Genomic DNA, 22,360 nt, shown 5'->3' with positions numbered 1-22,360 from the left:
CCTGCACTTTTTATGTCCTTTCCTACTAACAAAATCAGTAAAAGATACTTGGGAAGAGGAAGAGAAGTGTAATAAGGAATATTTTGAATGCAAAAGACAAAAAAAATTGATGAAATGAGGTAACTACATAGGCTTTTTTTTTTTTTGCCAAAATAAGGGGAAAATAAATAATAAAAAAATTAGAGAATTTGGTGACTGCTAAAGAATGAAGGGATGTTTTACTTTCTTCAAGCACTGAACTTCCTATGCTATTAATGAGAAACAGTGGATGCTGATGTCTACACCAGGTTTTCCTGAGCATGCACAATGTGTCCATAAATTGCTTTTTGGGAGGGATATTGTATCTTCTTCTGCCTCAATTTCTCTTTCTTTTTATAGTGATTTTTTTCTTCTGCTAGAATTTCTTCCTCCATGTTTTCTAGTATTGCTGACTGTGTATTCTTGGACCTGTTTGGTTTTGTTCATGTGACAAAAAAAGAAGCTATTGTACTTGCTGGTGGTGCCTTCTGGCAGTGTCAGCAAGGAAATGTTATGCCTGGCTGAAATTCACTTATGAATAGCACACCAAAGTGGCACAAAATTTTTCCTCTACATGTATTTAAAGGCAACTGTTTAGCCAAGGATGGTAGTACAAAATATTTCACTGAGGCCTTTAACTAAAAAAGAATTCCAAGAACTTAGGGATACAGATTATGAGCCAAGTTGGGAAGAAAAAGTCTTAAAGAGTCATATCAAGAGTCATTTAAGTAACAAAATTTGAAAGAAAGGTAGTTCTTTTACTAAGCAATTAAAAGAGCTTCAATATAACAGCTCATTTTATAGTACAAGATCAGGAGTAACTGATTAAAGGGATACAATTGAGTAAAACCTGATCAAAATCTATTTCTTTCTTGCTTTTCTGCTTTTTTCTTCATTGTGTATTTTTCTTCCTTTACTAATCTCTCTATCTATGACTCTTTCTATATTTTTCTCTTACTCTTACCCTTCCTCTGTTTTCCTCGTTTTTTGTCCCTAACTCTAACCCTCCTTCCAGATCCCATTCTTTTAGTCAGGCCTTTGTTTTCTAACCATTTTCTGTGACTGGTTCCAGTGTGCCAAGGCGACAGAGACTACAGGGATACCAGCTTATGTCATCTCCAGTAATTCAGCTTCAGGTCTTAAAAGGAGAAGTAAACCCAAATCTGTAACTTTGTGTCAGTTTTGGGCATGTGGCTGGGCAGAGGTTTGTTCTTCATTTGGTGTTCATTTTTTAAGTTCAAGTGTTATCATTCAGAGATAAGCAGTGTTGGATCTATCAGGGAGGAGGGGAGCTTAAAGAATGTTCAGGAAGAGCCAGCTTTGGAGTTTTTGTTTTGAACTCAAGTAATCTTTGACTTTTTGCTTTCAAGTTTACAACCAAAAAGTGCTCAAACACAAAAATTAGTTTAAATCAAATAAATGCTGACTGAAGCTAGTTACATAAATTTCTACTAATTTTCTTCTAAACCATAAATTAATCAGATGTAATTTATTACAATTTGAAACATCTTAATAAATACGGTAGTTGTAACAACTCTAAAACTTATGATTTTTTTTCTTATACAAAAAATACAGAAATTAATTTGCTTTCACTACCATTTTGGATCTTAAAAGCATAAGATTGTGTTACCTTTTACTATCATTTAAACAATGCAACTAGTGTTAACTCAGGGATCTGAATGCTTTTCCGAGGCAGGGGTAGAAAAAAAAGATGCTGTTAAAAGAGGGAAGTATTTTCCTGTAGAAAGTTAGAGATTCATAGGTGGTCACAGAGCCTGTGAGGGGGATTGAGATGGGTAACTTTGACATCTACAACTACAAATGTATCTGACTGAAGACATCAAGTCTGAAAAGGAATTTCTGCATGTGCATGCATAAGTGGTTCAGCACATTACAATGTCAATAGAGCTGTTCTTAAACAGGTGGTAATGGGCAATTTTAAAAGGAGCTAGATGTTCTGGGATGGTAAATGTGTAGTGCAGAAAAAAACATGAGTATTTGCTGTAAAGAAAGCTTTGTTTCAAATACCAAAAGTCTAACACTAGAAATTATAAATCTTGCATACAATAATTCAGGGAATGGCAAGAAAATCCGTGCATTTTACTTAAGAGTTCTAAAAAAATACATTTGCAAGACTGGAGTAGTAATTAAAGGCTGATCAAATTATATAAAAGTGTCCTTTTGGCAAAGTAAATCTTTTATATTAAATATATAACAAAGCAAAAAAACACTGCAGTCTTTCAAATCAGCCCTGGGAATGGTGAAAATTTTAGTAAATGATAAATAAGATACATCCTTGTTTATTGGAAGGGGAGGAGGAGCAAAAAGTGGAAAGGAAGAGGAAGAAGAGGGGGAAGGAAGAGGGGACGAATTACGGGGTGCCCAAAAGTACTGACCCACATCATGACCCTTAATACCTTTGTAAATATGTTTTTGTTACCTTCGTGTTCCTTGCAAGCAGCCCCCAACATGCTGTGCTGTGCCATTAGCGCTGCACTTTCATCTCTGTGGGCCCAGAGCGACAGCATCACAGAATTTATATCTGTATCACTGTCCCTCAGGTCTGCTAATCTTCCTCAGCAGGGCTGTAAATAGCACCACTCAGATTCCCTTTCAAATAAAAAACTCAATGAAAAAGAGAGAGGGAAGATCTGCAAATAACCCCTCCCAAGGCCATGACCTCCTCCATCTCCATCAGTCAGGACCAGAGCAGGTAGATAAGGGGGTTTGCTAGGAAAGCACCCTTTCTGAGTGACCACATGTTAAATCAACCTGCAGATGAAGCTTTGACAGGTGCTGATAGGAAGGGCTGGCAGAGGCCACGTGAGAGCTGTGTGGTACTTATCCATTATTTTCCTGCTTCCCGAGGGTATTTGGAGAAAGCAGAAAAGATTAAAATCTTTCATCTCTGTAAGAAGTTATTCATTCCTCTCTCACTGAGGTCTGTGCAGCTCTTCTGAAGCATTATATTGTTCTGAAGCAATATTTCACTCCAAATCTTTTGCTTGAGAAAAAGACACAGGGACATGCAGCTAATATTTGAAGAGCTATATTTTTATCAATTATAATTCCAGTTATTATTTTGGGCTTGCATCCAGGTGTAAATTGCTAACATTTTATGCAGTTTTCACAGAACAGATAGTTAAATGTTACATCTAATAAATCAAAGATAAAATTATTAAATTCATAACATCATTTCTTTGATGTACGGTACAAAATTTTCTACACGTTTTTATGCTATATTGAACCAATATGACCTTTACCACAGTCATCATCCCATTACTGATACGAGCAATGTGCATAGTAATAAAGGAAATTTCTTATCAACAAACTCTGCCACCCAGAAAAAATGTCACATTTTACATCTGTTTCACTCAGTTGAAGAGATCATACCTTGGAATCTGATATATTATGTCTTTGTAGAAAACTTTTATGAAGAAGGTTATGGGTAGATTAAAAACATAGGAAATATACATCAAAGAGTAATCTTAAAGTCTAAATTCACAGTAGTAGCCCAAATGGAATATGCAAATAGAGTTTTAAGCTTCCAGCATGACTGCTTCCAGGACTAATTTGAATTCAACGCTTTAGAGTCAGAACATGTGAAGCAGAGTAAAATGTCAAATTTTAGGGCTGAGTACTTTCCTGAATTCTAACAAAACAAGTAAGAATATTAAACTTCAAGTTTTTGTGCCACAGCACTAGTTTGAACATTCATAAAATTGTACCCTCTCCAAGCACTTGCTCAATTTGGGATTTTTATCAGGAGTGCACTTTTAAAGTGGATATCCCAGTCATTCTGAATTAGTGTACTTAGTGTCATGAAGAGGTACCAGAAATTGCTAACTGGATTCTTTTTGATCTAATTGTGAATTGAAGATGAGTACAATAGATGCAGTCCAATTGTTAAAGGGTGTTCAATCCACAGAAGCTGATTATCAACTAGTCTGAGTAAACCTGAAATACACAGAGTTTGGATGTTGCACTCTTGGTACAAACATGTTTGCTCTACAAGCTTTCTCCTGTGGGACTGCACTACTTGCTTATGCAGAGATAACTTCAGCCTTCTGAGTTAGAACTTGGTCTTTTTGCAGTCAGCCTGGCTGTTGGGATTTAAAGAGGGCATACTCCCTTACAGTCCATGGCAGCTCATGAGTGAGCCTCAAAGAAAATTAGAGAATAACAAGGAGCCCAAGTACATTGTAGAATGAGATAAGAAAATCCAAGACAGGATATATATATATATATATATATATATTTAATACAGTACTCATTTTATGGTTGGTCTGTCTTGAACAACCTCAAAAAATTGTACAGGTTGTAAAGTTTGAGCTAAAGTTTGGCCCATATGTGCATATATTGCATGACTTCAATATCACTTTGAGTACTTTGAGTGTTACTAGGAAAGCAATGAGAATACATCTTGAATTCCTTAATTTAAAAAAATAAGTGAATGCTATTTTTAGCACTTTTATATGACCTTTTTTTTAGAATATATAACCATATAGTCCCATGAATTTACATCTGTCAATTATCTTTTAATAAATACAAGATTTAGATGTAACATATAAAATGGAGAAAAAGACTACAGTGTGTAGCTAAATCTTCCAAATCTTCTCACTCAGACCAACATACAAAGTTTGGTTCTTAGCTGAATTAGATATACTATTTATGTCTATCTGCTTTCTTCTTTTGTGGCTTTTCCTTCTGTGTTCAATTACAACGTCATCTTTGAAGACGTTATTGCTGGAATTAATTACTTTGCCATATAGCAGAGCAGTGGCATCCTGAATTTGTTACATCAAAGGATATTGGCTGAGAAGACAAATAATTAAATGACCCGTAACACAGGTAAATGATGCTCCTGGGATCAAAGGGATCCCCTAGGAATACCGTGTGCTGCTTGGTGCAGCCAGTCATGGAAAATGTCCTTGCAAGGGCTGTAGTGAGGTAGCTTTTGTCAGTCCTTCAAAGTAAGGGATTTCCAAACAGGATCTTCCTGTTTGTTTTCCTTGTTTGCCACTTGTTCAGAAAATAGGAAGATGAATGTCAGACTTGGTCAAATATCAATTCATATGACATGGGTACTTAGTACTTGGGGGCCAGGCTTCTGAGCCATTTCCAGTGAAGTGGAAGACAGTCAACAGTAGTCTGTCATGGAAATGGGTGGGGATTGCTGACTAAAAATTTTTTGGTGCAAGAGGTATTACCTTTAAATCTTAAATTAAGCCAAGGCCATTGGTTTTAGTCCTATAAATTCTATACTGCTGCAGTGATAATCTGGTATGATAAATTATACACAATTTCATGTAAAACAATTGCTCACACAACTTTTTTCTTATTCTTAGTGGTTTTTTATTACCTCATTACCTTATTTTTATTACCTTTAAGCTCATGGCTTAGATCTGCACTTTTGGTGATGTACTTTAACTTTTTAAACTAATGGTACTCTTTTTTTTTTGCTTCTTACTGTTAAAAACCTACTAAAACTCAATAAGGAGGACAACAGTCAGGAGGAACTAGATTTCTCTGTCAGTGCAGAAATAGTACACTAAGGAGCAGTAACCACTAAATTTCAAAACAAGAAAAAAATTACTTCACCTCTATGGTGCCTCTTGGAAAGGATTTCTTGCCCTGTGGAGAAGTCACTCTTATGGGAATTTTTGATAAAATATTAATTTGCTTCAGCCCTGAGGATGTGGCCATTAAGCTGAACAAGTCACTTCCAAAATTACAGGTCCTCTTCTCTAAGTAGTGCCATGAGCAGGAATGGGCTAGTAAATCCAAGTTGTTCCCTAACTGAATTCAGCTGTAAACATTTTCTGACTTCAACAAAATCAGATTCACATTAATGAAAGACTTACCTTAAACCAGGATCTTTACTTGGGTCCACTACAGCTGGAAAACTTTGCCATGTGTCACACAAGTAATGGTTTTAATATGGCAGGAGAAGGAGGATATTTGGGAAGAGCAGAAATTGCCTGCAGGGAAGTTTACAGCTTCAGTGTGGTAGATGACATATTTTGTCCTCTTACAGAGCAAAATGCCTTTTACAGCAGCATACTTAGAACAGCGTCTTCAAATTGTGCATAGTAACAGAAGACAACACAGAATTTTAATCAGGCAAAGTGCAACTGCATGTTCCTAATAAAACATCTGCCTCTTTACTGTGTATGCATAGCTGCTTCCTGTTTCTTAATATTAGACAAGTAATTAGGTGAGGATTCTATGGTACATTCAGTGTTCCAATGTTTATACCTACAAATCATCAAAATTAGTTTTGTAATGACTGGACATTAATATAAGAAGTGATTTTATCTTCATATTTGGGATTTGCCAATGTGTCTGTGAAAGACTCATCTTTGCCTGTATAAGAAGGCTGAGTTGGTTTACAATGAAAAGTTTTTCAAGTGATACAGTTCCTGTGTGGACATTCTTATTTCAAAGTGGTTTCTGTACTGTTCATCTTAAATGGGTTTGCAATCAGACTCTTAACTAAGTGTATGATGATCTGTTCAGAGGATCTCTTCATCTGGAGAGAAGTTTCTTTGTAGTATTTAATCCTAATTTTTGTCTTAAGAGAGTCTCCAAGATGAAGCTGAAAATCATCTCCGTCATCTCCATAATGTCGGCTTCTGTTTGCAATAGCAATTTAGTGACAAGAAGGGCACAGTATTTTTTCACACTTAAAACTCTTTTCATTGAATCTATGTCCCATTATGCTGTCCCCTTTTAAAGTGGAATTTTACATGTTCTTAAAGCCATGACTCACTTAGCATGTAAAACAGGAACACAGGCCACTGAAAACATGGATTGAGATTTAAAAAGAATAATTTAATACTATAATTTCATTAGTACACATGACATTTTCTAATACATTTACTGTACTGGGTGGTTGGTCCCGTACAGCTTTTATTAGTTAAAAGAAAGTTCTCTTTAGTTTTTCCCAGAATGTATGCAAAAGCTTGCACTGTAATTCTCAAGAAGGACTGTACATTCATGCTACCAAGTCACGATTCTAAGTGCCCTCTTATCTTTGTGTCAACACTGAAGTTTTCTTTCCCGATGTATCTCCCTACAAACATGAGTTGTTTTCAATGAGAACATTGGATGAGAAACAGTGGTTTCTTTTTAATCAAAACAACTAATTTGTAGATTTAATGTCATCAAAACAGTAATTAAAAAAATTAATTAAACCCCAAATAAACTAGGTTTACAGATAAATACACTTTACTGTAGTTCTTAAATAAAAAGAATTAGAATATGTATGTGTTAGGTTCATTCATCCTAGAATGACTTGAAATCAACTCATGCCAAAGGTCTATTAGAGCAGTTTCTCTTAGAAAGTTTTGTTTACATAGAGATCTCCCATTAAGTATGTTTATATGACATCTTAATGAAGAGAAAAACAATTATTTCTTTTGTTATGTTTTATGTCCAGACTTACTGAAGTAGTTTTGGGTTGGAGGAAATTATTAAAAGAGTGGGCCTTTAAAACATTATTTGCCTGGTCTGTGGGTGGTTTATTCAGTATGTTGTTTATGTTTTTTGATTACATATTTGCAAAAATAATTTGGTGTTTACACAAGGCAGATGGTATTTGCAGCAAACACTATTTCAATAATTTAAAAATTTTGCTACTTTATATAAAACTTTATATTTTATTTTTTCACTAGTTCGACCATGTTTTCAATACCAGTGGCATTTAATGAGCTCTAGAAAAGTTAAATCAAAAAAACAAGCCAGTGAAATAATGAAGACAAACCTGAACTTGTCTTAACAATGGTGTGTATGCTAGCAGAGACAGTTTCAGGGATTGTTGTTACCAAGACATTTAACACAGTGTGAAGCACTTTTTTTTTTTTAATTGAGAAAACTTAGCTATAATAAAGCAGTTTTTAGTATTTCAACTGCTATTTAGGCTATGGAAAAAGTATTATGATACAATAATTCTATGAGCTACTTCCCTTGAAAGACGACTCCCAATGAGGTCCTGCAAATACCACAGACATTTCCATGTGCAAATGCAAAGTGGAGTCTTATTTCTGAATGGTGGCTTTCTTCCAGTTCAGATTTAAAGAGGCACCAGCTGCTGAGATGTCTTTGCTTGATATAAAACCAGGGGAATAATGTTTTTTACTATGGGAGGCTTTGACAAGGGCTATGCTGGACAAGGATTCCTGGGAGTGTCTACTATTGCCAAATTGTAACATAGATATCAGTTTTGTTAGTGAATTGATTTGTTTTGGAACAGAATTTTTGTTCTAGTATACACATCAGACTTTGGCGGACCAATGATGTCTTAAGAAAATACATGTATTCTTCCAACAAGTGGCTCTAGCATTTACTTGGTCATGGATTATTGAGCAGATTGATTATTTTTTAAATTAGTGGTTAACATCAGAAGAAGGTATTCTCTTTACTTTCCTGAAGAACACTGACAATCTGAAAGCGCCATAATTAGGCTGCTCAGCTATTGCCATCTGAAGCTTTGGATCAGGGTCAAATTTGTAATATTTAGGGTCAACAGGGTCAATTTCATGATATTTTTATTCATGTCACTGTGGTGAGGAAAATAATTACTTCTTTTCTCTGCATACTACACCTTGTAGCCCAGCCCAGAGCTCTTCCAGTCATCTCCTAGTATGCAAAAGGGAGTTTTCTAACAATTAGCCCATGAGCTACCTTGTCCTTCCCTTTGCTTCTTTTTGCATGCGGATGGAAGAAGCAGTGTGAGTGTAGCACTGGTTGAGACCTAAGGGAATGAATAGGATCCAAAAACTGCAGAAATGCTTTGTCCATAAGGCAAGAAGGATCAGTTCCAACCTCAGCCTTAGAAGTTCAGCAGATCTTCTGGACTTCAGGGAGGAAGAGGTATTGCTTCATTAGTTATATCTGCTCTGTGAAGAAACTGAGGACTTCAGTACCAAGGCTGACTGAGGCACTCTGCAAAAGCAGTAAATCAACCTGATTTTTGTAAGGCATTCTATTTCTAAGTATTTAAAACCAAAGGCAATACTTGGATATAGATGCTGTGGTACTGGAGAAATTTAAAAACCCCACATTTGCCTGGTACTTTTCAGTCAGCCTGAGCAGCTCATGCAAGCTAAATAACTATTATAATAATATTGTTTTATTGTAAAAAAAATATCTTTCAGTTCTGATATTCTGTTGACTGAATAGGTAGAAAAGTAAAGACACTGCTGTTAAATATTCTTTCTAAATGACTGAAAAGTGGTGAAGAAACAAAAAATAACTTCTGAATGCAAGTTTCTCCTTTGGGAATTTAGAGCAGATGTGCTCTGTAAAATAAGTCCTGGTACTTTTATGAAGGCCATGAAGTGGGGCTGTAAAAAGGCGCTGAAGCAGCTTCATGGGTTGTGGTTCATTAACTCTAATTGTCACGTCTGGATTCCATCTGATGGATGACCAGGTCCTTCCTTTCTCACATCCGCTTTCTCACTGTCTTCAGGTGACTGGCATCCACAGATACCTCTTTCACAAGTGTTTCCAACAGTGGAGTTGGGTCATTTTCTAAACTACTTCAGTCATATTTGAATGCTTCTTTTTCTTGTTGGATTTTCTCCTTTTCTCGTTTTCTTCCTGTGTGTAGCTTTCCTCTGGCAAGAATAAAGCCACCATTAATGAAAAGCATTTTAGATGTTGAGGCATTATGTTACAGAAAGGTTTTCCTAATTGACAAGACTTATTTCTGAAGGTCACTAAGTTTTTACACACATTGAAAATGGAGAATGTAAAAAAGCCTTATCAAGCACCATGTGCCTTCTGATTTCAGGCTTGCTATAAGGGAGTGAAGAAGCAATGTTTTACATACCGCCCACGTAAGACAACCACATAATTTATAGTGTGGGGCCATCTGTGTATTTCCCAAGTTCTTGGTTTTTTATTAGAATTAGCTCTGAGCCAAAAGCAGAACATTAACTCTAAGGGAGAAGAAAAGATGTGAAATAAGTAAAGAATGTTCCTCCCTTTATTTCAGGCTATTTGTGACTGAAAATTGTGTCATGATTGTTTGCAAGAGGAAGGAAAATCAGTTGAGTTAATGAAATAAACTAAAGTAATTAATGCTTTCAGACCAATGTCAAATAGCATTTCTTTAGCAGTGAATATATTTCATTTGTACATAGAACTATCTGTTTTCCCCACTAAAAATAGCCAAAAATTTTCTTAACTTGGAAATTTTTTGGCAAATCTAATTCCAAAGCATAACCAAAACCTCATGTCATGGTAACAGAAAGAATAATCTTTCATTATTATAGGAGATCACAATTTGGATTTCAGTGCAGTTTAAGAACTTAAAATAAGTAAATAAATAATGATGTGGTTTTAAGGGATAATTTCATTAGCATGATTGGTAGAAGGAAATTTTCTGAAATCAAGAAAAAAGATCTGTAAATCTGAACAGATTTTCTGAGTTTACAAAATCAAAGTCTAACATTTCATAAGGTTGTACTTTCTTGGCTGTTAATATTGTCATAAGTATTCAAACCATCTTTAATTTATAACCCTGATATACTGTGCCAAAAAAATCAATAAACTTTAAGCATGTGAAACAGTTGAAACACTTCATATATTGCTTTTAAATGTATCAATTAGCTACGTGTATAAACATTGTTTATACATGTAGCTAAAGTTTTGAAAATAATTCTTACAAATCCACTTCACAATTAATAGCACACGAATAACTTTCTAGAACTTGCCAATATTAAATATCTGTAAGTGGTTTTTTTTTGAGTACATTCAATTTTTGTTAATGATTTTTCCCCCTCAGAATGCCACCATCCTAGGGTATGTCTATCAGTACTGTCTGATACTGATTTTTCAAAATACTTTCAGCATTTATATTTCTTTTAAAGTATTTCCTGTATTTTAAAATAGGAAGAAATATCACAGATAAACTGAGTATCCAATTTCCCACTTCTGTTAACTTGTTAAAAGTTCACTTCAGTTATTGATAAATGTACTTGCTGTCAATGTAATTTATAAGTGTTACCACAGTATTATTCACTTTTTTGGGGTGTATTACCTGAGCAGATTTTTAATGCTTTTAGTTACAATCCTAAAAAAATATAATATGCCTAACAAAGTAAAACCAGCCTCTCTTACCTCTATTTCAGTATGTCTTGTGACTTTTATTAAAAGAACCTTCCTGTTTTCTAAAACAGTCTGGTTCCACTCTACAGTATAAAGTCCCTAATTCACTCTGGGCTCTGTATACTTATTTAATTATTTTACAGCTCCACTTTTTCATTATTTATTACAAGTTGGGATCAAACTAATCCTGGTTCAGCCATGGCATGCTAAGCTCATTAATTTTTAAGTCTGCAGTTTTCTCCAAAGTGTCCGTGTGCCAGAGGGCATTAAACAGAGATGAAAGCTGGTGGCTTATTCAACAGCATCTCTGGTCTTTAGTCTCACCATACTTTTGTATTTTACTGCCTGAAAATTGACTTTTTTTTCTCCTGCATTTTATCTATAGGTAAGGATCTTGCTGACTGTTTTCACACTGCAATATTTAAACTTCAGCCTGTTGTGGGCCTTTTGAATTTTCTTTAATAACATAAGGAAATGAAAGGTTCTTAAATGTACACATAAATTATTTTTATGCAGAGGTCTCACTTCTTCAATCTCCAGTGTTAACTTATTTCTTTGGTTTCCACTTTTCCTATGGGAAGCTCTACTACTCTGCTTCACTTTACTGTTTCATATGCATCTCAGTCATGTTTTCAGACGTTTGACCTTTACTAGTTGAAGAAAAAAGAATATAGTTTCTGCTTTGATAGCATTCAAACCCTGAAATTTATCATTAGGGAGTTACTCAATTTCCAGCTCTTTTCTATTGGACCACCTCTAGTGGTTTTAAAATTGCAGTCATTGCATAGGCTTAACATTCTTTGATATCTGATCTATACAATCTGCCATCAAAGAAAACAAGGCAAACATATATATTTGACCTGTTGCATAAATTTGCAGCAAGGAAAAATATTATATTTCCTGAGAAGACTGTTAGTGCCTTTAGATACTGTGACATCTAGTTTGAATTTCTTTCTTTTCTTTTTTTTTTTTTTGTTATTCTCTCCTCTCCATCTACTTCTCTGTACTTTCTCCATGACTGATTTGTCCTGAAGTCCTTAGGCATCTGTGTTCTTGCCTTTAAAGGATGCACTTTTGTTTTTGCAGCCTTCCAAAGAACAGTTATTCAACACTCAAAGTATTTGTCTAACCTGTTCTTTAATTATGTCCTCCTATATTTAACTGTTACTAGATGGAGGCCTTTGCTCTGGCCTTGGTAGCACACCCTTTTAGAATTGTTCTCTCTGGGTGGCTCACAAGTCTCATTTGTCTTGTTTATACTGTGGCCTGAATCAAACACTGCCGATTTATGTGAGCAAAACAAGCTCCACATGAGCCATCCTACCTGCTCGTGTACAAAGGGAGTGCTTGGGGTTGCCTGATCACTACTAACTTCCAATGCCTCTGTTACTAATTGTCTCACAATGTTTCCATTTTTTATAAATATTTTTGATATGAAGAGGTCACTGAAAAACAGCTATGCTTTCGCCTTAAGTTTGGCTGTTTATGCCTTATTACTTTTAATTCTGCCTCACTGAGGGCTAGTATTTTCTCTTTCTGTTTCACCTCCTGATGCTTAGGTTATCTTCCATTGAAATCACAATAGCAATCTCTTAGTGTTGTTGTTGGTTTGGGTTTTTTTTACAACTTTGTCAGCTTTCCCCAGGTTGAAAAGTTTTCTTGAGGTTCTGGAAGTCAGGAACATCCTTTTACATGGAGCAGAGAGCACAGAAATCTTTAACTTAGAGGTTAGTGGATTCCTCCCTGTATTTCAGTGCAAGTTGCACGAAATTCAACCATAATGAAGAAATATATTGCTTTTTATTTTAGAATATTTTCATATTTTAAAAACATGTTTTATAAGTAATTTTTTTCTACTTAACCTTAGGTATCAGTCTTAGTAGTATAATTATCTAGAAGGAGAGAGATTTTATTTTTAAGCAATGCAACAAAGCTTATCTTTGTAATAAACCAGTTTGAGGACAGATCCATCACTTTTTTGCAAAAATCTGCCCCCACCTTTTCTTCACATTCCATCACCCACAAACAAAATGTCTCTCAAATTGAAGGCTGTAGAGTGAAGAATACAGGAGACTAAAGAAAACAAATTTTATTTTGAGATATGTTAGCAAGATTCCAGCTGGGTCTGGCAAAAGCCTGCCTAAGGTCACTTATCTGTGTTTCTACAATTGTCTCTCCTTCACAGGTGCAGTTAAGCACTGGCCTGAGAGAGCTGTGTGGGGTCAGTGGAGACAAGGGCAGAGTTCAGAAAAATAGAGAATAGAACATGGAAGCCAAGCAGACGCATCAACTAATTTCAAATTTCACTCACATTTCAAACGTTTCTAGCTCCAAGATGAGTCTGAGTGCATGCTCACATTTGTGGCTTTGCCATCTTTGAAGAATGTTCTAGGGCACAAAGCCAGCAGAACTCCTTGAGATTGGTGAGCCCTTCCTTTCTATATTCTTTTAGATATGAATGCTCCGACAGGCAGAGAACTACTTGTAAAACATAGTCCTCAAAAAAATCTTTTCTAGAGACCACTTACATAGATGGGGTGCAAGAGTATCATATTTTTAAGGGGAAAATAGAATTAGTAGACAGAGAACAGGAGCTGGTGGAGTAATCTTATTTATTGCCTTCTTTGAACCCAAACTGTTATTTTTTTAATCTGAGAAGGACTACTTAACCTCTCTAGCACTTACTTTGTTATAGATATTTTATATAGATACATATCAGCAATGTTTACCTCCCAGGGAAAGAAAAACTGTTGTATACTTCTGAGTTTAGTAAGAATGTCATCCAATCCATGAGTGTTACTCAACATTTCAAAAGCAATCCTATGACAGCAATATGGACTGAATTTAGTCCTAAAATAATATATGCCAGTTCCTTAGGGATTCCTGGGAAAGTCTTAGTCTTCACTCTTACTCCCACATTATTAGATTGAAAACAGAGCTGTTTTTTTCTTTCTTTTTTATCCTCCCCTGTAGGGCTTTTCAAAGGTGACTTATTTTCCCTGAGTTTTGCCACTGAAGGGAGTTATTGAACTTTAAACTTTATATGCTGGGAGGCAAAGGACTGACAGGAAAGCACCCTGGCAATATTTTTGTATGTGGGAAGACTTGCTGTAGGCCTATTAGGTTTCTCAAAAAGTTTTCTCAAAGAAAAAAACCAACAAAAAACCCAAACCAACAAAAAACAAGACAATAAAACTATTTGCTCATAAAGACCTCAACCCCTTGGATTTGGTGTTTGATGTTGATACTACTGTCTTTAAATACCTCAGTTTTGTTTTGATCAACACATGGCATCTCATGGTCCACTTATCATGGCTTTTTTGAGTTGAAATCATGAATTCAATCTGCACTTGAAGGAGCAGTAGCAGATGATGTTTATGAAGGAAAACATCTCCCTGGTCCTCACACTGAGTGAATGGGAGGCAGGGAGGAAAAGCACTTGTTGCTATAGGGTGTTCTTCTTGCCAGCCAAATTATAGAACTTTCACTTTCATCCACCTCTTCTTCTGGCCTGTAGACCATTAAGTACTTTCACACTCCTAGCAACTAAAATTGTTTATAGAATACCTTCAGACAAAGGAGTCACTATAATTATTTCAGATTAGATACCTTCTTTTATTTAATTATTCAGCAATTACCTGCAAGTTTTCACCTCTAGGACCATGCCTGTGTTGCCATACAGATGGTTGTGCTTCAGCATTTCCTGTAGTTCCATCCAGCCAAGGTGCTACTGTCATTAAATCTGTACACCATAGGTGGCCCTATACAGATTTTTTCATCAGAGTACAAGGCCCTATATTTTCATTACACAGTGATAGTCTGGTTTTAGTAGTACATCTGAAAATTCTGCTGTAAGCTATATTCTTTCCCCCAAATCTCCATGATTCTTAAAAGAAATTTATATATGATACAGAGAAGAATATTAAATATAAAAATCCTCCCACAGGATTTAATTCTCTACAATTTTAAAATACTTCACTTTAAATAAAATTTGGAACAGAATTATATCATCTCCCACTTTCAGTGTCTTCTGAGCTGAAGAAGAGCTGAATATTTGGGTTACTTATATTTTTAGAATGTTCTCCTCTTGCATTGATCTTCTATTAGGTGTAACAATGGCCTTAATACATGGCTGCTATTTTGGCTTTAGGGCTAAAAGTTGTTTCTTTGAGCCTAAATCACACACAGGTATATTACTGATTTGTGAAAGGGATATTCAGATCAACACAAGCTGTCTCTCAACTTGAGAAATTGTAAAATGTATCCCAGGCTTTTTAAAAACTACTTCAAATGGAAATTCATAAGGAATCTTTAAATTATAAAGCAAGAAATGAGGAAAAGCTGGAATCTGCCTCCATCTTCTCATATATCTAAGGATGCCATTGCTACTTCCTTGATGCTCTGATAATATTTTTAGGTGACACATGTTGTGATTGTGGTCACACATAAACATGGCTCTGAAGAGATTCTGATTCTGAAGCCCAAGTGAGTCTTTCCCACTGTGAACGTCATTTCTAAGTACTGCAAGCAGTAAAAGGAACATATGGTACATGCTGAGGGATCTTAAGTGTTGTGGTGATTTCATTCAATTTAAAAACCTTGATGAAAATATCTGCTGTGAGACCCAAGTAGTACTTCTGAAGTCCATAATGCAGTGTAAAAAGCAGCAGAGTTTAAAGCAGTTACTGAAAAATACCTTTCTTTTTTTAGTACAGTATCAAACAGGGTGGTAAGGAGATCACATTTATGGCTGATTTTAAACCCAGGAATATAAATTCCAAATTCTCTTTCATCAAATAAACTGAAATTTTACTGTAATCTCACTTAAGTAGGTAGAACACTTCTGAATAATTTATAATACAAGTAAACTTTTGACCTCTTATTAAAGAGATACTCAAAATCTTTCAAAGAGTTTTCACAGGGCAAGATCAAACACTAATGACAGAAGGAACATAGGTGTTAAAAGAAAGTGCTGATTGTAGCAAAGCTTGAAAAATACTAATTACATTATTCTAAGCATCTTATTAATCTTTAATAAGATGTGAAATTAACCTGAGAACAGTTAGGCAGCAGAGAAAAAAAATCTTTAAGTGACTGTGTAATCTCACAGTCTTTAATGTTATTAATTATGCCAGTGGGGTGAACAAAAAGCCCCAAGCTAAAGAGCCTAAATCTGACTATTTTACTGGTTTAGAATTTGAAAATATTGACCTCTAGAGCAGAATGCATCAAGCATGTGAATTGTGCTTTTGGAATGTGCATGGAATGAAACTGGTACTAAGTTGTCAAATCAATGCAGGCCACTAAGGACTGTCCCAAGGATGGTGAAAGGTATCTCTTTGTGACTAATGGAATGTTAAATGTTAATTCTCCAGGTTTCCTCCTGCAGATCTAACACTGTTGTTACGTGCTTTAATTTTCCCTAATAAGAATGGATGCATGGCCAAGGCTCTTTATTCCTGAAATTGTGCTTTGTAGGTAACATACAGGTGAAGCTTGATTCAACTGGGAATGAAAAAGTGTAGAAAACTTTATCATGTCATGCAAAGTTTTTTTATTCAAAATTATTCAGGAATTCCTAGTAATCAGTTACAAAAAAAATGTGTTACGTGATTAGATATTTCCTTTTGTATGGTATTTCTTTTTGTATGATATTTTATTCTCCAGTGTAATCAGATTTATTGACTAGTAGGAAACAATGTTAGTCTCTTTCTTGCAGTTCTCAGGACTTGCCCATACTCATTTCATGTGAAATAGTGGCTGATGTACAACATTTATTTTTCCCTTTGGTGTGATTTTGAAGGTTTTAGCTGATGTAATTTTCCTAGACATAACCTGTTATTTGTAAATGTATGATCACTAAGTTTGCTTAGTGAGCCTTTATTTTTATAAGAAAATAGAGCCTTTATTTTTATAAGAAAAAGAAACAGAAGGGGCTTTGTCTACAAATTTGTGTGCTTGAAGCATTCTGTATGAATCCATGGCCTCACAAGGCTCTCCAGCAGTGTGTAAACAAAAGAAATTACCTATAGAGAAATCATGGAAATATTAAACTTTTCTAATATACAACATACCAAAACTATTAGAAGTTGAACATCAGAGGATGCATTTCGTGAGTGCATTTACTGTTTGTACTTCTCACTGCTTAGTATGTCAGCACTCAAATCATTATAAGTGTAGTCTTCAAAGTCAGGTCAGACACCTCAGTCTGACACTTTTAGGGTCACTATTCTTAAACATGGAAAAATTTAAGTAATTTTAATATAAGTAAATTTTTAAAATAGTGGTTTAGTGTAGGCAATGCTTCCTTTATTTCCATTATATGTATGTAGGTTTCTTTGTGTGTTTTTTTTTTTTTGGTTGGTTGGTTGGTTGATTTTTCCTGTAAAAAAGAATATAGATAAGGAGAAATAAATTTTTTGTGTATCTTCCTTGCTGTCTTACCATTTGGATTATGCTGTGTAAGTGGAGAAAAACAGTAAATTTCTTCCACTGAAATTCAATTAGTGCATATGAAGTCGAATTTCCCTGAGGGAAAAATCTGCTAAGTAAATAGAAGAACTCCCTTGCTGCACCTGTGTTTGGAATGGCTTGTCATACAATGGAGATATGAATGGCAAAACAGGCATGTTAATCTTCAGACTTGAGATTTCAATTCTAGCAGACACTGCTGAAAGCAAAGCTTCCAGGGATTCATGAATTGTTTCTGGTCTTTGCAAGATAATTCTCCTCCAAGTAGCAGAGCTAGTGGCTCACAGTGACTAGACATCTCCCTCCAGTGGGAGATTTATTGCATAGACTCTGCTTGGAACTGTTCTTCTCATGACTGTCTGTTCTTGGCAGCAAATGCATCACAAGTTCTTAAAATCTCGCTCTCTTTTACCTCTTCACAATAAATCTGTCATCTTTTATATTCCTTAGAACAAAACTCTGTGAAGCACATTGCACTTTGCCTCAAGGAGCTGTTGTTTGGTTCCTGACAGAGATACTGGTCAAATAGGGAAAAGAATTAAAGTCAAGGCTTACCTCCTACACAGAAGAAAGGATCCTAGAAAATCAGAAGACTGTTTTCTCACAGCTATTCCTTATATAAAAGGCACTGGGCCATGAAAATTATGTTCCATGGAAGTTGTGACAGTGGCTTTAGCCCCTTCTAAAAGGGCAGCAGGAAACACGTGCTGCAGCCTCCATCAGAACATCACGCCACTACAGATTTCCAAATTTTACTCCAATCCATGTCCTGCAGATTGTGCCAGATGCCAGCCTGTTGGCATCTAACTGTAAAGAACAACGTGTAATGCCAGCAAAAAAAGCTTTAGAACACAGGCAATGGGTATATTCTTGATTTTACATTTAGGCTTTCTGTAAGCTTCTGTACTACTTCCAGTAGCTACTGTTATGCATAATGATGCATGCCTTATTTTAAATTTAGTTTTCTGAGTTAAGTTTCCTTATGACAAACCTAGTGAAACATTCCTGCATTTTCCCAGAATGTTCTTCTACTTGTTCAGTGCCCTTCCTCAAGCATCTCAGTTGTCATGTTATGAGGACTTTCTCTTACTTCCACCCCAGTTAATGAATAAATGCTCTCAGATTTCTTATTTGTCTTCCCTGAACAAAGAATATTGTTCCAAATATTCTCCTTCTCTTCTTCAGGTAGATACAGACCCTTGAAGGATGACATTCTTTACATTTGCATGAATTACTGCATTTGCTCAAAGGTAGAATAATCTTATAGAACATACCCTCATTTTCTGAGGGAGGAAAACACTTATCTTCTAATAGAAGGTAAGCATACTTCTCACTTCCTAATTACTCTATTTGATATGTCTAATTTGCCACACTTAGCCATGCACACTCCTCTCTCCCAGTCCCTTTTCTCCACTGAAGTGGCAAATCTGAGCACTGGCTTTTGAGCTAGAACAGGAATAGCTGATTTGCACTGTATCCCCCGCTATAGAGTTCCATGATAAAATACTGTAATATGTGGTGAGATTGGTTTTTTAGAACAATTTCCCTCAAAGCTTGCCTTAGAAGCTTGAGAAATACAGGATAATATTTCAATTTCTCATTTCCCTAACCTAAATAAATATCTGAAAAATACACACTATGTTTGGTGTTGTGGGAAAAGCAAATGATGTGCAAAGTTCTGGCCACAGGAGAAAATAAAACAAGCACAGTCACATTCCCCCAAAAAAGTACAACTATCTCCTCTTAAATAACTGAACTGGAATATAAATTAGAATCCTCCTGTAGCACCCTTTTCTGTTCAGATAACATGCAAGAGGGAAATCAAAGGATACTTCTTTCAGCTGTGAGTAGAATGTACTGGCCCAGTGCTGTATGAGTGTGCTAAAAGGCTGAGGAAGGACAGCACCCCATTGAAAAACATTTCACTTAGCTCTTCTAACCAGGAATCTGTCAATGTTAGTGCAAAGAGGGTGTAGGGTTTTCATTCTCCTGTTGCCACTGTAACTTAGGCAAAAGGCTTTTTGTATATTCCCTGCTTGCTGGTCTTTCCTCTAAATGGAGATTTTGAAAAGCATTGTAGGAGAAAGGCATAAACATGGTTACAAAGCTCTGGTATTGCAGAAGGATTTTGCCTGAATTCAGGGCTTATTTAACTAGAATAGTAAGCATGAATTGTTCTCACGACAGTTCTGTCCAAAATCATTGCATACAAAGTTCTTTGAATATAGCTCTATTTAGGAAAGTGAGAACTAGGCCTGCTGAGGGAACATCAAGGTTTTTGAGATATTTGGCATCTCTGAGCTCTTAAATCAAGATTCTGCTCTCATACAGTGCTCAGCAGAAGATTCAGCTTTCTCTTTGAAAGTGTGGTTGTGGTGATATAAACAGGTCAAGTGAGAAGTTTGCATGCAGTTTTGACACTAAGGAGGTGCTGTCACAAGCAGTTACTCTACAACTCTGTTGTGAGTTATTGTGAAAGCTGAGGACAAGAAAGGGGACCTAACCTTGTCTTTGCTCAATAGCAGGCATAAGTTAAAAGTCAATATGCTTCTGTTAACTTTCTTTTTTGATCTCATAAGACATATCTCAGCTATAGACTGGTGAAACAGGGTCTCATTTCCAAGCTCCCGCCTCTGCAGAATTTGTTGGTTGCCACAAGGACTGCATGCCTTGCAGCACATGCTTCCCCCATCCTCCTCTTGCCATGTCAGTACAACAGACTTCTCCCAGGAAAAACTGCTTGTGTCCACGCTGTCTGAATGAGGTCAGTTCTCATGGCAACCACACTTTATCCACAGAAATGTGCATTGTTTTCAGGCACTTTCCCCTTCTGTGTAGTAATGATGTAAGATCTGAGGGAGCAGAAGAGCAAGAAAGAAACCTAATTGACATGCAGGCGGCAAGCGCTGCGATACTTCCTTACCTTTCATGCTGTTAGCTATTGTTTCACAGGTTACCAGGCAGGCCGGAGTTTTACCATATGAGACATACATTAAGAGCATTCCATTAGGGTTGCTCAAAAAATGTCCATAAAATAAATATCTTATTTTCGACAGAAATCGAAGTAACACAGGATTAGTTTCTGTCAGATATGGCAGAAACCAACAGCTATATTGCTGTGTGCCTCAGAAGTTTATTGCAGTCTCTTTCTCCCTACCTCCTTTCCTTCCCCCCTTCTCCAGTTTGAGGAAGCTTAGCAGGGGTAGGGTGATCCAATGGGAGACTGGGAAGAAGAGAGGAACTCCTTTACTGGTAGGGATGGCCAGAGCTCCCTGCTCCTACTCCACTCCAGCAGCCTCGCTGATACTCCTGCCATCAAGAGATTAGATGGCATGAAGGTGGCTGTGACAGCACTACTGTGACACGGGAATTCTCTGCCGATGGTGTAAGGCTATGTTAAATCTTCTTTGTAGAACTAGCAGGGGATGTGGTCGGGGTTTTATTCAGATTTCAAAATCTTTTGAATGAGAGAAAGACACCCCCACCCGTGCTTTTAACGGCATTTTCACTCTCTTAAAAGGCAGCAAATTCTTGGCTTCAGCCTCATGAAAACAAACATTTACCTTGATTACAAGAACATCCTTAGTTTTGCCAGCCTAAGCACTTTATAACTCCTCAGACCATGAAGCAGAACTGCTGCCAGGAGAAAATCCTCCCCTGCTGAGAGCAGAGGTTGCTCACAGCGCTGATCTCGGCTGTGTGGCACAGCTCCGGCCAAGTGGGCAGACCCGGCTCTAAAGAGTCTCCTTCTCAGACCTTACACAATTTCTATGCTAGTGACTTTTCCTGATGCCTTAAGCAATTACTCTCTGCCCCCTCGAATGGTATTTCTAAAGCTGGTGTCGGGTACTGTAAGTCTATCAGCAAGATAAACCACAAAACATGTAGTTAGAGTATTAGTTAGTAAAACCTGTAAAGTACTACATTGATTTTAGATCATTACCTTCTTTGTTGTCATGGGAGTCACTGTAGATAGAAGCCAGGGTAAACAAGGTGAAAATGACAAAAGCCAGCAAGATGAAAGCTACTTCAAGGTTTGTGAAGGGCAGCTCCATGAACTGCTACTGCTTCGCCTAGGAAAAGAGTGTAAAAGCGTTTACTCATCTGACTGGCTGTGGGAATGGACTGCTCTCAATGGAGCAGTTAAGTCTTTACTCAGGAGGATACTAGATCCTGGTCAAACTGGTTAAGTCACTTCGCTGGGCAAGAGGGAAACAATGCTGCTGGCTCATACAAGAATGTAAGCCCAAACCTTTTGCCGAGGATTTCAGAATGCGCTGTTGCTCTAGGGGACACTTTGAGCAGCTGCACTTAACTGTATGTGCAAATACATCTATATGCTATATTTATTTTTATATGTTTTTGTGTGCAAGGTATTTAATAACAGAAACATACCTGGACTCTGAAAGAGTATTAAACCCCATTTATTAAAACAAAAATTATCTATAATGATGTGTAGGAAAGCATAGATTTTTCTTAATAGTAAAACTGCCAGAATATACCCCCCCGCCCTTGCCTTCTGTGTAGTGGAAAGTTTAAAATGTATGAGAGGAAGTCCGAACATTACCACCAAATTGCTAATCAAATTCCAGTCAATAGTCCAGGAATTCTGAAGTCAGTAGAAGTTTAAAGTGCTCAGTTGCCCATATGATTAAGCTCTAAAAACACTCTCCCAGAATCTTAAAACCAAGGAGTCCGATATAGTTTTACAGAATTTTGTGGGGGAGGGGGAAATAAAAAAAAGAGAAAAAAAAAG

General features: G+C 36.4%; 1 long non-coding RNA gene across 1 annotated transcript; it reads right to left on the bottom strand.

Moving 5' to 3' along the window:
- Window positions 1-6,831: 6,831 nt before the first annotated feature.
- On the bottom strand, window positions 6,832-21,676 carry LOC139592321 (uncharacterized). Its single transcript, XR_011679961.1, has 2 exons — window positions 21,548-21,676; window positions 6,832-9,638 (listed from the first exon to the last, which is right to left on the bottom strand). It is a non-coding gene; the product is annotated as an uncharacterized lncRNA (long non-coding RNA).
- Window positions 21,677-22,360: the final 684 nt, after the last annotated feature.

Source organism: Agelaius tricolor, unplaced genomic scaffold (genome assembly GCF_023055355.1).
Source record: "Agelaius tricolor isolate 1412-34295 unplaced genomic scaffold, bAgeTri1.0.p SCAF_8, whole genome shotgun sequence".
Classification (NCBI taxonomy): domain Eukaryota; kingdom Metazoa; phylum Chordata; class Aves; order Passeriformes; family Icteridae; genus Agelaius; species Agelaius tricolor.
This window is presented reverse-complemented; position numbering and strand designations above follow the sequence as displayed.